At 39.4% G+C, this 14,624-nt stretch overlaps 1 protein-coding gene and 1 pseudogene across 3 annotated transcripts in view; both read right to left on the bottom strand.

Annotated features, from left to right (window-relative positions):
• Positions 1–14,624, bottom strand: part of PDSS2 (decaprenyl diphosphate synthase subunit 2) — a 254,362-nt gene that overhangs the window by 206,674 nt on the left and 33,064 nt on the right. The gene's annotated exons all lie outside the window — the stretch shown is intronic.
• Positions 11,144–13,620, bottom strand: LOC110136570 (ras-related protein Rab-28 pseudogene; annotated as a pseudogene).

The following is a 14,624-nucleotide window of genomic DNA, read 5'->3' as shown; positions in this document are numbered from 1 at the left end:
ATTACTCCTTCTTTTTCCAGCTGCTGCTGCTGCTGCTAAGTTGCTTCAGTCATGTCTGACTCTGTGCGACCCCACAGACGGCAGCCCACCAGGCTCCCCCATTCCTGGGATTCTCCAGGCAAGAACACTGGAGTGGGTTGCCATTTCCTTCTCCAATGCATGAAAGTGAAAAGTGAAAGTAAAGTCACTCAGTTGTGTCTGACTCCTAGTGACCCCATGGACTGCAGCCTACCAGGCTCTCCATCCATGGGATTTTCAGGGCAAGAGTAGTGGATTGGGGTGCCATTGCCTTCTCCGCTTTTTCCAGCTTTATAACAGTGTAAGACTAGATTTTCTTCATTTACTTCAACCAAAACAACACTTTCCAACAAACTGAAGGCAGAAGCAGATATGAATATTCCGTTGTCTGCTATTAAACCAAAGATTTAAAAAAATATAAAACAATTAACTTTCTAGTATTACTTATATTAACATTCAATGAGTTTATTATTATTTTTATATTAGTAAATATTTTAAATTTCTCTTATTTTTTAATTTCTGAATTTCTGATACAGTAAATATCAACAAATACAATCCACTGAAGCAAAATCTCCTTGCTGTCTTCAGTAATTTTTAGCATTGAACAGGGGTCTTGAAATCAAGAAATCTGAGAACATAGTAAGTCTAAGTACTGTGAAACTGCAAGAGATTTTGCTGTTATACCAGGTTAACTCCAGCCTCTGACACTGCCCCATCACTTAGCAAGTGTCTGTGCTAAGTCACTTCAGTTGTATCTGACTCTGTGCGACACTAGGGACCGTAGCTTGCCAACCTCCTCTGTCCATGGGATTCTCCAGGCAAGGATACTGGAGTGGGTTGCTATGCCCTCCTCCAGAGGATCTTTCTGACCCAGGGATCGAACCCATGTCTCTTACCTCTTCTGCATTGGCAGGTAGGTTCTTTACCTCCAGTGAGACCTGGGAAGCCCAAGTGTCCAGTGAAGGGGAAAAAAGGCTATACACTTTGGGCTTACCTCAATTTCCATCTGTCAAAGTAGCCCACACAACTGTTACAAGTTCTTCTGATTTCTCTTTTCCCCTCTGGATTCCCTCTGCCTGGATTAAAACTAATCCTAAAAACAAGACCATACTTAGCAATTGCTCTCAGGAACAGCTAGCTACCTTAGTTCACATGAGAAGGGATCTCTAGAATTTAAGTTTACCTATTCTCTTTGCTTCCATAGCTCTATCAGTTCAGTTCAGTCACTCAGAGGTGCCCGACTCTTTGCGACCCCATGAACTGCAGCATGCCAGGCCTCCCTGTCCATCACCAACTCCCGGAGTCCACCCAAACCCACGTCCATTGAGTTGATGATGCCATCCAACCATCTCATCCTCTGTCGTCCCCTTCTCCTCCTGCCCTCAATCTTTCTGAGCATCAGGGTCTTTTCAAATGAGTCAGCTCTTTGTATTAGATGGCCAAAGTATTGGAGTTTCAGCTTCAACATCAGTCCTTCCAATGAACACCCAGGACTGATCTCCTTTAGGATGGACTGGTTGGATCTCCTTGCAGTCCAAGGGACTCTCAAGAGTCTTCTCCAACACCACAGTTCAAAAGCATCAATTCTTTGGTGCTCAGCTTTCTTTATAGTCCAACCCTCATATCCATACATGACCACTGGAAAAACAATAGCCTTGACTAGATGGACCTTTGTTGGCAAAGTAATGTCTCTGCTTTTTAATAGGCTATCTAGGTTGGTCATAACTTTCCTTCCAAGGAATAAGTGTCTTTTAATTTCATGGCTGCAATCACCATTTGCAGTGATTCTGGAGCCCAGAAAAATAAAGTCAGCCACTGTTTCCACTGTTTCCCCATCTATTTGCCATGAGGTGATGGGACCAGATGACATGATCTTAGTTTTCTGAATGTTGAGCTTTAAGCCAACTTTTTCACTCTCCTCTTTCACTTTCATCAGGAGAAGCTCTTTAGTTCTTCACTTTCTCCCATAAGGGTGGTGTCATTTGCATATCTGAGATTACTGATATTTCTCCTGGCAGTCTTGATTCCAGTTTGTGCTTCCTCCAGCCCAGCGTTTCTCATGATGTACTCTGCATATAAGTTAAATAAGCAGGGTGACAATATATCAGCCTTGATGTACTCCTTTTCCTATTTGGAACCAGTCTGTTGTTCCATGTCCGGTTCTAACTGTTGCTTCCTGACCTGCATACAGGTTTCTCAAGAGGCAGGTCAGGTGGTCTGGTATTCCCATCTCTTTCAGAATTTTCCACAGTTTATTCTGATCCACACAGCCAAAGGCTTTGGCATAGTCAATAAAGCAGAAATAGATGTCTTTCTGGAACTCTCTTGCTTTTTCGATGATCCAGTGGATGTTAGCAATTTGATCTTTGGTTCCTCTGCCTTTTCTAAAACCAGCTTGAACATCTGCAAGTTCACAGTTCATGTATTGCTGAAGCCTGGCTTGGGGAATTTTAAGCATTACTTTACTAGCATGTGAGATGAGTGTTTTCAAAATAAGATTTTTAGAATTTATCCAATTTCTGCATAACATCTATAGCCTGCCACTACTCACTGCATACTACTCAGGCCTTTTAATCCACCTGCTACTGTTGTTTAGTCATTTTGTCTCACTCTTTGCGACCCCTGGACTTTAGCCCACCAGGCTCCTCTGTCCATGGGATTTCCCAGGCAAAAGTACTGGAGTGGGTTTCCATTTCCTTCTCCAGGGGATCTTCCCGACCCAGGGATCGAATCTGTGTCTCGTGCTTGGCAGGTGGGGTTCTTTACGACTGAGCTGCTGCCAAATAACAACAGCCAACACTTATTAACTAGCTGCCAAACAAGATTCTAAGCATTTTATATAATGCTTAGAACTCATTTAATTCTCAAGAGAACATAATATGGTATTGTCACTAAAGTTATACAGCTTATAACTGGTAAAGTAAGCAATTTGATTTCCAAGTCTTTAACCTTTGTCTTATCTACCGTACATTTTTCCCTCAAGAAACTTAGCCCACTTTCATGGTTGTTACTATCATCTCAAGATTGAAAATATCTAAATCTTTATCTCTAGGTCTAATCTGTTTAACTGCTTGCTGAACTTCAACCTGGATATTCAGTGTATCTAAAACCAATGTATCTTTCTTCTTCACTCCCTGAAAACGTCCTTTTCCAAAAATTGCTTTTTCACTGGTACCATCCTTTCCACCTTTGGTCAATCCAGGCAATTATAATTTTCTTTTCCTCTAAATTTCAGAAACATCTATGTCAGTAATTCCTAAACAATGATTCATAACCAAAACTCTACTGTGGTGCATAAAAAAAAACAGTAATATAGTGTGCTGTTCTATTTTAAAATCTGTCCTTAATTCTAAGATAATTCCTATATTTTATTGTTAGAATCTTTTTTCTTTTGTGAAACTGTGATAATAGATAATATTTAAGAAATTTTTTTTTTTTGTGAATTGAAAAGTTGACGATACTATAATGATTCCCAAGTTATTTGGTTGATTTGTTTTAAAAATCTACTGATTTGGGAGATTTGAAAATCTGCAAACTACTCATCTATACTAACATTATCAGTTTACCAGGATCTGCTGTTGACTGTCCCCTTGCTTTGCTAATATCATGTATATCAAAGTCAGGAATTCTTCTCAAAGACAGGCCTAAACAAAAGTAATAAAAGTTAGTAACTTTGGGGGCAGTATCAAAGAGTTAGAAATGTACTGAAATTGTCCAAATTCCAATTTTATGATATAAATCCTCACAAAAGTAGACTTAACAGCAAGCTTTTCCACTATAGTCCATGTGCGAAGTCACTTTAGTCGTGTCCAACTCTTTGCGACCCTATGGACTGTAGCCTGCCAGGCTCCTCTGTCTATGGGATTTTCCAGGCAGTACTGGAGTGGGTTGCCATTTCCTTCTCCAGGGAACTTTCCGGACCCAGGGATCGAACCCGCGCCTCCTGTGGCTCCTGCGCTGCAGGTGAATTCTTTACCACTGAGCCACTGGGGAAGCCCAGTTGCGCCAAACAGGCGTTATCAGTCGGTTCTTCAAAATGTTCAAAAAAGATACTGTTGTCTTCCTGCCTTTAGACTCAGTTAACTATTCTTAAACTCATTCCCTTCTGACATACTAGACAGCCCCACCTATCTATGCAATGAGGAAATTATATTTCCTACTTAATTCTTAAGCTTTTCTAACAGCTTTGCATGGGATTCTTTTTACAGGCTTAATCATGGTAAAACCACCTTTTACCAAGCACTTTCTTTTTACAGTCAGTCTTAATTATGGTAAAACCACCCTTACCAAGTACTTTCTGATATATAATCTTACTTAATTCCCAGACACCTAAATGGATTTCCATCAATTTTTACTTTTACCACCAGGCTGAAAGCAAGTAGCATGTTTTGAATGACAATGTATCATTGAGAAGAAATATGAAATATCTGCTCTAAAATCCTTCATTTCATAATTAAGAATAATGTAGCTTAAACTCACACAGTTAGTTAGTGAATGTACACAGTTAAGACCAGAAAGCTAAGCCTTCTAGATATCTAAGGAATTGCAGGAAGAAGGTATAATTCACAGGAAAAGAACCCACAGTCATATAGAACCAAGTCAGAAATTACTATATTCCTAAAATTAAGCAAAACAGTGGGTTAGGATAAGGTCAGAATATACATAATACAACACCTTCACTAATGGCCAAAGGGAGCACAATTGCTTTGGGGTCACAATGACCAAAAGTCATGCTGAAGTGCGAGCTTCCTGGGGCAATTTGAGAGAAAGAAATCCAACAAGCCAGTGAGGATGAAGAAGAAAAATAATCTACCCTACAACTTAGCCACTAAGGAAGGTGCAGTGCAGTCAAAAGATTAGAGTTTTGATCCATCAATAGATAAATGAATAAACAAAATTTGGTATATCCATAAACTTATTTGGTATATCCATAAACTTATTTCTACAGAATATTGCTACTCATTTATAAAAAAACAAATTGATACATGCTACAACATGGATGAACCTTGAAAACTGCTCAGTGAAGTAAGCCAGACAGAAAAAGACAAATATTGTATAATTTCACTTATACAAGGTACTCAGAATGGACAAATTCATAGAGACAGAAAGGGGAGTAGAGTTTACCAGGCATGAGGAGAATGGGAGTGAAGAGTTATTGTTTAATAAGTACAGAGTTTCTGTTGGAATTATGAAAAAATTCTAGAAGTGGATAGTCATAATGACTGTACACCAATGTGATTATACTTAGCATCAGTGAAGTATATGCATTAAAATGGTTAAAATGGTAAATTTTATGTTATGTATATTTTACCACAATGGAAAAAAATGGAAGAAAAAATTAGAATTTTGGAGGTATGAGGCATTTTTGGTTATCTGGGCTACTCACTAACTTATCACCTTGTTAGTTAAGAGTTATTTCCCCTAAAAACATTTCTTGAAAAAAACAGTAATCTCAAAACATTTTCATCAACAGGTACATATTTTGACAAATAAATAGGAATTATAGGCAGCTCCAAAAAACAGTCCTGGCAGTAAAACCAATCCTGACTGTTCTTATTCAATGGTTATTTAATCATCCTAAACTTATTTCTTCAAGACATCCATTGTCATTTTTTTAAAAATCTCATATACCAGGGGAGGGACCAGAACTCCCTTTATCAGGATGCCACACGGATGGAAGACCTCTGAGACTATATAACTGAACAAGCTCAGCAGACCATTGATTTTAGCCTCTCTTGCTCTTAACTGAATAGTGTCCTACCTCACTGTGCCTGGGGTCACATCTCAAAAGCTTAAAGAAGCCAGAAGCCAGGCAAGAAATGTAAATTAATGAAGCATGGGCATGAATTTGGGGAGAAGCAAGAAGATGAAGAAAGCTACAGCAGCCTGGAGTGTTTCTGTCATACTTACAGGGCACTGTCAATTGCTGCCAAGTGGTAATGCTAGCCCACTTTTCCCATACTTTCTGAACTTTTAATAAAGGCTGCAAATTCAGATTTTTCAACTTACTCTAAAAGCTAAGCAAAACAGATCTGAGGACCCCAAGTAGCCTACAGACCCCAAATCTGTGCTTTTTGCTCCAAGCATATCCTTCTCCAAACCATGAAGGAAAATGGCAGGAAACAATACTTTCTAGTTATGCCATATCTCATTTTGCATAAGGACTTCAATTCCCTGAAAGCAAGGCAGCAAGCAACATTCAAGGAACATAAAGAAACCAAAGGAGTGAACCAAAAAGAAAATTTACATACTTAATACATGAAAAGTAAAAACCTGGCACTTCAAATAATCACTCAACTTTCACAATGTCAGGAACTGAGATGAGGGCTATGCTAAGTGGAGAACACTGGAAGAAAATATTAAGCAGATAGAATAAAAGTTTTAAAACTCTTTAAAGCCACTATAAATTACACAATAGGGAATATGATCCCAGTGATTTACAATAAACCTGTCCCCCATGGCACAACATGAAATATCTGCTGTATCATTTGTGATCCCACTATCTTGCATTCTACCTGATTTTTATAACTGTGGTTGATATGACAAATACAGAACTGCAAGTGTATGTGCAACTTCCCAGATTTCATGTGAAAAATTCTGTTTTGTGAATTTTTTTTTGAAACTACCTCCTAGTTGAGCAAGATAAAGGAAGGGAGAAATGCAACTGGAAAGAAGGAAAATACTTTGGGAAAAAAGCTGCTTTCTTGCAGTTTGACAGATACAGGAGCCAAGAATAGTGGAGAAATAAAAGCTAATTTCTTTTTTGTTTGTTTTTGTTTTTTAATTTATTTATTTTAATTGGAGGCTAGTTACTTTACAAATAAGACTACCTACTACCTTCCAAAGGTACTCCCTTCTCCGGCCAAGAAGAGTCAGAATTCTCCCTTAAACTTTATCCAGTTAATTTATCCACAAATAGTACCATTTCCTTCTACTAAAAACAAAATATATAGTAGGATCCAGTAGCATTACATGCTTCTATGCTAGGTACCATGCTAAGCATATCACATGCATCATTTAATCCTCACAATAATATGAAATAGGTTCCTTTTTTTCATCTCTGATCAAAGTAAACATAGTCCCGACCGTCATGAGGCTTCTTTTCTAATGGGAGAGACAGACATTAAACAATGCCAACAAGGAATGTACAACTGCATTTATCACCAGAGTTAAAAGGAGTTGGTAAGGCACCACTAATTCATGGAAAAGGCAAATCTAATCTTAGCCAAGAAGGCATCTCTGTGGAAGTTAACATACTGTTGAGATCAAAAGCTAAACATGTTTCATCTAGGCAAGGTCTCCTGGCAGGGGTAAGAGCATGAGAAAACGCTCTATGATGGAAGGAAACACAATGAGTTTGAGGTAGAGTATAAAGGCCAGTGTAGCCAAAGCAAAAAGACCAAGGGAAAGCAGGCTGTGTTGTTAGGGCAGAAGAAGGACGCCACCCAGGGCCTTGCTACTTACAAGTCTCCATCTTCAGAGGAACAAAAACCACTAAAGTTATTAGAAAAAGAGGCAGAGAGCATGATTCAATTTGTGGGTATCTTTATGCATTTTTAAATAAAAGAAAAAAATATCTACAGAAAAGAAAAACATCTACTCTCTTAGCAACTTTAAAATACACAATACAGCATTGTTAACTCATCATGCTATATAGTAATCCCCAGGACTTATTTATCTTATAACTAGAAGTCTGTACCTTTTGATCACCTTCAAGTATTCTGACCACCTCCCACCTCTCACAAGCTACAAGGTGGCTTCCCTCATAGCTCAGTTGGTAAAGAATCTGCCTGCAATGCAGGAGACGCAGGTTCGATTCCTGGGTTGGGAAGATCCCCAGGAGAAGGAAATGGCAACCCACTCCAGTATTCTTGCCTGGAGAATCCCACGGACAGAGGAGCCTCAAGGGCTATAGTCCATGGGGTCGCAAAAGTTGGACACAACTTAGCGACTAAACTACTATCACCTCTCACAACCACCAATCTAGTCTCTGTAATCTGTAAGTCCTTCTTCTTTTATATTCCACATACAAGTGATATTACACATTTGTCTCTCACTGTCTGAGAACATACAGTATGTGCCATTCTCTGACTTATTTCACTGAGCAAATGCCCTCAAGATTCATACACAAAGGCAAGACTTCCTTCTTCTTTATGGCTGAATATTTCAGTGTCTGTGTGTATGTGTACCAGACTTTCCTTATCCATTCATCTGCTGATGAATGAACACAGGTTGTTCCCATATCTTGGCTATTGTAAAAATAGCTGCAATGAACAGGGGGCTACAGATTTTTTTTTTTGACATAGTGATTTTATTCCCTTTAGAGAAATACTTGGAAGTGAAATTGCTGGGTAACATGGTATTCTATTTTCAATTTCTTTGAGTACTCTCCATACGGTTTTCCATAGTGGCTGCACCAGTTTACATCCCCACCAACAGTGCAAAAGTCTCACCAATATTCTCACCAACACGCATGTCTTATCTTTTTGATACAAGACATTCTGATAGGTATGAGATGATGTTTTATTGTTATTTTGACTTGCTTTTCTCTGATGGTTAGCAATGGTAAATACTTTTTCATGTACCTGTTGGCCACTGGCATATCTTCTTTGGAAATGTCTATCAGATCCTTTGCCTACTTTTTAACTGGATTGTTTTTTCCATTGAGTTGTAGGTGTTCTAAACATATTTTAGATATTAATTTCTTATCTAATATATATTTTGCAAATATTTTCTTCTATTTGGTAGGTTGCCTTTTCATCTTGATGATTTCCTTTGCTGTACAGAAGCTTTTTAGTTTGATGTAGTCTCACTTGTGTTTTTTTGTTTGTTTGTTTGCCTGTTTTTGGTGTCAAAAAATAATAGTAATCATTGCCAAGACCTATGTCAAGGAATTTATCCCCTATTTTCTTCTAGGAATTTTATGGTTTCAAATTTTATATTCAAGTCTTTAATCCATTCTGGGTTGATATTTTCTGTATGTTAAGATAATGGTCCATGTTTCACTGTTCTGTATGCAGCCATCCATCTTTCCCAACCTCATTTATTAAAAGAAACTTTAATCCCATTGTATATTCTTGGCATCTTCCCCCATTGTATATTCTTGGCTCCTCTATTATAAATTAATTGACCCTGTATATATGGTTTTATTTCTAGGGTCTTTGTTCCATTCATTGATGTGCTTGTTTTTAGGTCAGTGCCATGGTGTGTCGATTACTACAGCTTTGTAATTTAGTTTACAAATCAAGAAGTGATAGCCCCAGACTGGTTATTCTTTCTCAAGATTGCTTGACTATGTGGAGGTCTTTTAAGGTTCCACATAAACTTTAGGATTGTTTATTCTACTTCCATGAAAACTGTCATTGGAATTTTAATAGGGGTTGACATGAATCTTGCATTTCTCTTCTGACTTTACTCATGGACTTTGGTCATGTGGATTTTTTTAAAGGCAAATAAACCAACACTTTGAGTTTAGGATTTTGAGTCATAATTTTAGAAAAGCTTTATAACTCTAAAGTTTTAATTAAATTCTCCCATCATTTCACATTTTATGTTTAAATCTCTGACCAATCTGGAGTTTATCCAAATATATAATGTCAAGTATTGACCTAACACATTCTCTTTCCAGATGGCTACACAGTTATACCAATACCAGTTATTAGAGTTCATCCTTACTCCCACTCAAGTAAGATACTGCTTTCACCATATCCTAAGTTACTGTATTTTCTAATTTATTCCTGAATTTTCAATTCTGCTCTATTAGTTTGTCAATTCATGCACCAGTATTATACTGTTCTAACTGAAACTTCATAGTGTGTCTTAATACCTAGAAGGGCTAATCCCCTTTTCATTGCTCTTCTTCTTCAATGTTATTCAGGGTTCAGTATGCACTTTATGATTAGTGTTTCAAGTATTTTCATTGAAACCACTTTAATCTGTAAATTAGCATGGGAGAATCAGCTTCCCTGGTGGCTCAGATGGAAAAGAATCTGCCTGCAATGCAGGGGACCAGGGTTCAATCCCTGGGTCAGGGAGATCCCCTGGAGGAGGAAATGGTAACCCATTCCAGTATTCTTGCTTGGAGAATTCCACCAGCTACAGTCCATGGGGTGGCAAAGAGTCAGATACGACTGAGTGACTAACACATACACACGGGAGAATCAGTGCTTTATGATGTTGAAATCTCCTATTTAAGAACATGGTATGTTTATGCTGACATCTACTTTTGAGTTTTTCAGGAATATGGGGAGTAGATTGGAAGGAGGCCAGGTGGATAGATTAGACTAATGCAGTTTGTAGTAACTGAAGGATACAAAAGGGATAAATTGGAGAGAGAATAGGGTGGTTAAGAGGGAATACTAACATTTAATCACCCGGAAAAGCCAGCCGAGGTGGGGAAGAAGTGGTAGAAAAAATAAAATCAAGTAAAGAATGTTTTTCAAGAAAAAAAACTTGTCAACAATTAGGACAGAAACATTTTTAAATAAATTCATTAGATTTACTGATACAGAAGTCTTTAGTTATCTTACTAAGGTCTATTTTGGGGAGACTTAGAAGGCTGGAAGCCACAGTGGGAGGTTCTATTCCATTATGGCCAAATATAACAATTTTGTTCTAATTTGATCCTGAAAGGGTCTTCCTGAAGTCAAAATGCACTAAATTTGGAATATAACTCTACATGATTATTCCTAAAATGGAGTTGAAACACAGTGTTAGAAGAGGGCTATGGAATAACTCATGCACAGAATGCATGGGTCCAGAAAACACTGCCAACAGAAAGAAGTATCAGGAAACAGAGTAGAAAGCAACAGCTGCAGAGCAAAGGGGATGGCAAACATGAAGCAAATTTTCTCCAAACCAAACTAAGCTGTAACTTTACAGGGCGATTTGGCCTGGAGTTAGGCCCTGCTAACATTCAAGCTCAGCTGAAGATTCAGATAATATAGGTGACTCCTTAAATAAGATGCAATGAACAAGCCCCAACTGCTCAGAAATACTTGCTTCTGCATCTTTTCAAGATTCCACTCTCTCCCTCCCTCAACTTCATCCCCAAATCCCAATTGTGCTTTCTCTTTTGGTTAGTCCTAATAGAAGCATACAGACTTCCCTGATAGGAAAGTAAGGATACTGGTAGGAAAGTTAGGGTAAGAACTATTCTTTTTTTTTTTTTTCCATTTATTTTTATTAGTTGGAGGCTAATTACTTTACAACATTGCAGTGGTTTTTGTCATACATTGAAATGAATTAGCCATTGATTTACATGTATTCCCCATCCCGGTCCCCCCTCCCACCTCCCTCTCCACCCGATCCCTCTGGGTCTTCCCAGTGCACCAGGCCCAAGCACTTGTCTCATGCATCCAACCTGGGCTGGTGATCTGATTCACCCTAGATAATATACATGTTTCGATGCTGTTCTCTTGAAACATCCCTCTTTCCTAATATTCAGACAGTGGAGGAGGGCATGGCACACAACTTCAGTATTCTTGCCTTGAGAATCCCATGGACACTGTTGTTTTTGTTTAGTCGCTCAATCGTGTCCGACTCTGCAGCCCCATAGACTGAACATGCCAGGCTTCCCTGACATTCACTATCTCCTAGAGTTTGCTCAAACTCATGTCCATTGAGTTAAAGATGCCATCCAACTACCTCATCCTGTCACCCTTTCTCCTCCTGCCCTCAATCTTTCCCAGCATCAGGGTCTTTTCAAATGAGTCGGCTCTTTTCATCAGGTGGCCAAAGGACTGGAGCATCAGCTTTAGCATCAGTCCTTCCAGTTATTCAGGGTTGATTTCCTTTAGGATTGACTGGTTTGATCTCCTTGCAGTCCAAGGGGCTCTCAAGAGTCTTTTCCAGCACCACAGTTCGAAAGCATTCAGTCTTCTTTATAGTCCAAATCTCACTTCCATACATGACTACTGGAAAAACCACAGCTTTGACTATATGGAACTTTGTCAGCAAAGTGATGTCTCTACTTTTTAATACGTTGTCTAGGTTTGTCATAACTTTTCTTCCAGGGAGCAAGTGTCTTTTAATTTCATGGCTGCAGTCACCATCCACAATGATTTTAGAGACCAAGAAAATAAAGCCTGCCACTGTTTCCATTGTTTAACCATCCATTTGCCATGAAATGATGGGACTGGATGCCAAGATCTTAGTTTTTTGAATGTTGAGTTTTAAGTAAGCTTTTTCACTCTCCTCTTTCACTTTTTTTTTTTCTATTACAGCTTTATTTCAAGCATTTTCAGTTAGATACCGCTTTATATATTTTTACTCACAAGAGATAGCAAAAGCATCCTTTCTTAAGTATCAGTAGATAAAATATATGACTCATTCAGATGTTTGCACTCTGAAGCATACTTTGCCAGGTATGAGTTCAGATAAGAGAATGAAACTGTGCTGCAGCAAAATCCTGGCTGATGATCAAGACCTGGATAGTTTTCATATTTGTTTAAAAAAAAAATTTACATCACAGACAAAAGAAGTGAGGCCATAAGAGAGCCAACATTATTCTTTCTCAATGGAGCAGTCTGATTCCAGAGAATGGGCTTTCCAAGCTGAATTCAAAGTGTGTGGTCCCGAAGTTGAATTCTTTCCAGTCCAAGTCCTGTGGCTGAGGCAACAAGCAATGATGAAGCAAGTTGAGCAGAAAGTGTTAACTGAACTACAGAGATGGTCACTGATAAAACAAGTTCCTAGAGCTCCCTGGGGCCCACACAGAGGTGAAGGGCAGTCAGAACTATCAATACAAAAGAAAAATGTGCTCACTGAACTGCACACATAGAGCTTCTAGTAGGGTTAACAGTTCTTGACATGGGTTCCTGGTTGTAGTTTACAATATCTGCCTTCACCACTCTCTGTGATTGTTCTATTTCTGCTTTAACTTGATTCCAAGGATTTCAGCAGCAACTTTCTGAAAACACAGGAAGACAGAGTCTCCTGTCTTTGCTGAGACAAAGTGGCTACTAAAACCATTTTCCTGGCAAAATCTTAAGTGTTTTTCAGGTTTTACTGTTCGCATATGCTCCAAATCAATTTTATTGCCCACCAAGGCAACCAGGGGCTGAGTTTCTGACTCCTCACTCACTTTCTTCACCACAGAATACCAATCTTCTAAATTCTCAAAGCTTTGATAATTTGTAACATCATATACCAAGAGGACTCCCTGTGCTCCATAGATATATTTATCCAACATCCTGCCTTCTATTGTCTGCCCTCCTATGTCCCAGATTTGAAGAGTAACATTCAAGCTTCCTGGCAATGTTATTCTTGTCAAAAAGAAATCCAATCCAATAGTTTGTACTGTTTCCCAAAAGTTTCTTGAGCAAAACAGGTAGCTAAGGAGGTCTTCCCGGAGGTGCCGTCCCCCAGCACGACGATTTTCAGTTGCCGGTCCAGGCTCTCCTCAGACTCGGACATGGTGTCCCAGAAACGAGGCCCGCCTCCCCTCCCTCCCACCGACTCCACCCCCGCGAAATAGAAAGAGGAAGGGAAAGAGAGGGATCTCTGGGGGCGGGGGAGAGGAGGAAGGCCGGCAGCGGGGACAGGACTCCCCCCACCCCCGGCCCCAGTGTCTCAGAGGCCGCTGGAGGTATCCGGGGAGAATCACTCACCGGACGCCATCTTGCCCGCCGACCTGCCTCTTCCTCTTTCACTTTCATCAAGAAGCTCTTTAGTTCCTCTTTGCTTTCTGCCATAAGGGTGGTGTCAGCTGCATATCTGAGGTTATTGATATTTCTCCTGGCAATCTTGATTCAGCACAGTATTTCACATGATGTACTCTGCATATAGGGCTTTCCTTGTGGCTCAGCTGGTAAAGAATCTGCCTGCAATGTGGGAGACCTGGGTTTCATCCCTCGGTTGGGAAGATCCTCTGGAGAAGAGAACAGCTACCCACTCCAGTATTCTAGCCTGGAGACTTCCATGCACTGTATAGTCCATGGGGTCGCAAAGAGCTGGACACAACTGAGTGGCTTTCACTTTCACCCTGCATATAAGTTAAATAAGTAAGGTGATGATAAACAGCCTGGATGTACTCCTTTCCCAATTTGGAACCAGTCTGTTGTTCCATATCCAGTTCTAACTGTTGCTTCTTGACCTGCATACAGATTTCTCAGGAGGCAGGTAAGGTGGTCTGCTTTCCCATCTTTTTAAGAATTTTCCACAGTTTGTTGTGATCCACACAGTCAAAGGCTTTATAGTGTGGTCAATGAAACAAAAGTAGATGTTTTTCTGGAATTTCCTTGTTTTTTCTATGATGCAACGGATGTTGGCAATTTGATCTCTGGTTCCTCTGACTTTTCTAAATCCAGTTTGTACACCTGGAAGTTCTGGGTTCACATACTGTTGAAGCCTAGCTTGAAGGATCTTGAGTACTACCTTGCTAGCATGTGAAATGAGCACAATTGTGCAGCAGTTTGAACCTTCTTTGGCCTTCCCCTTCTTTGAGATTGGAATGAAAACTGACTTTTTCCAGTCCTGTAGCCACTGCTGAGTTTTCCAAATTTGCTGGCATAACAAATACAGCACTTTAACAGCATCATCTTTAAGGATGTTAAATAGCTCAGCTGGAATTCCATCACCTGCACTAGCTTTGTTCATAATAATGC

The sequence above is a fragment of the Odocoileus virginianus genome, chromosome 19, assembly GCF_023699985.2.
Source record: "Odocoileus virginianus isolate 20LAN1187 ecotype Illinois chromosome 19, Ovbor_1.2, whole genome shotgun sequence".
Classification (NCBI taxonomy): Eukaryota; Metazoa; Chordata; class Mammalia; order Artiodactyla; family Cervidae; genus Odocoileus; species Odocoileus virginianus.
Note: the sequence above shows the minus strand (reverse complement) of the source record. Positions and strands in the feature narration are given on the sequence as shown.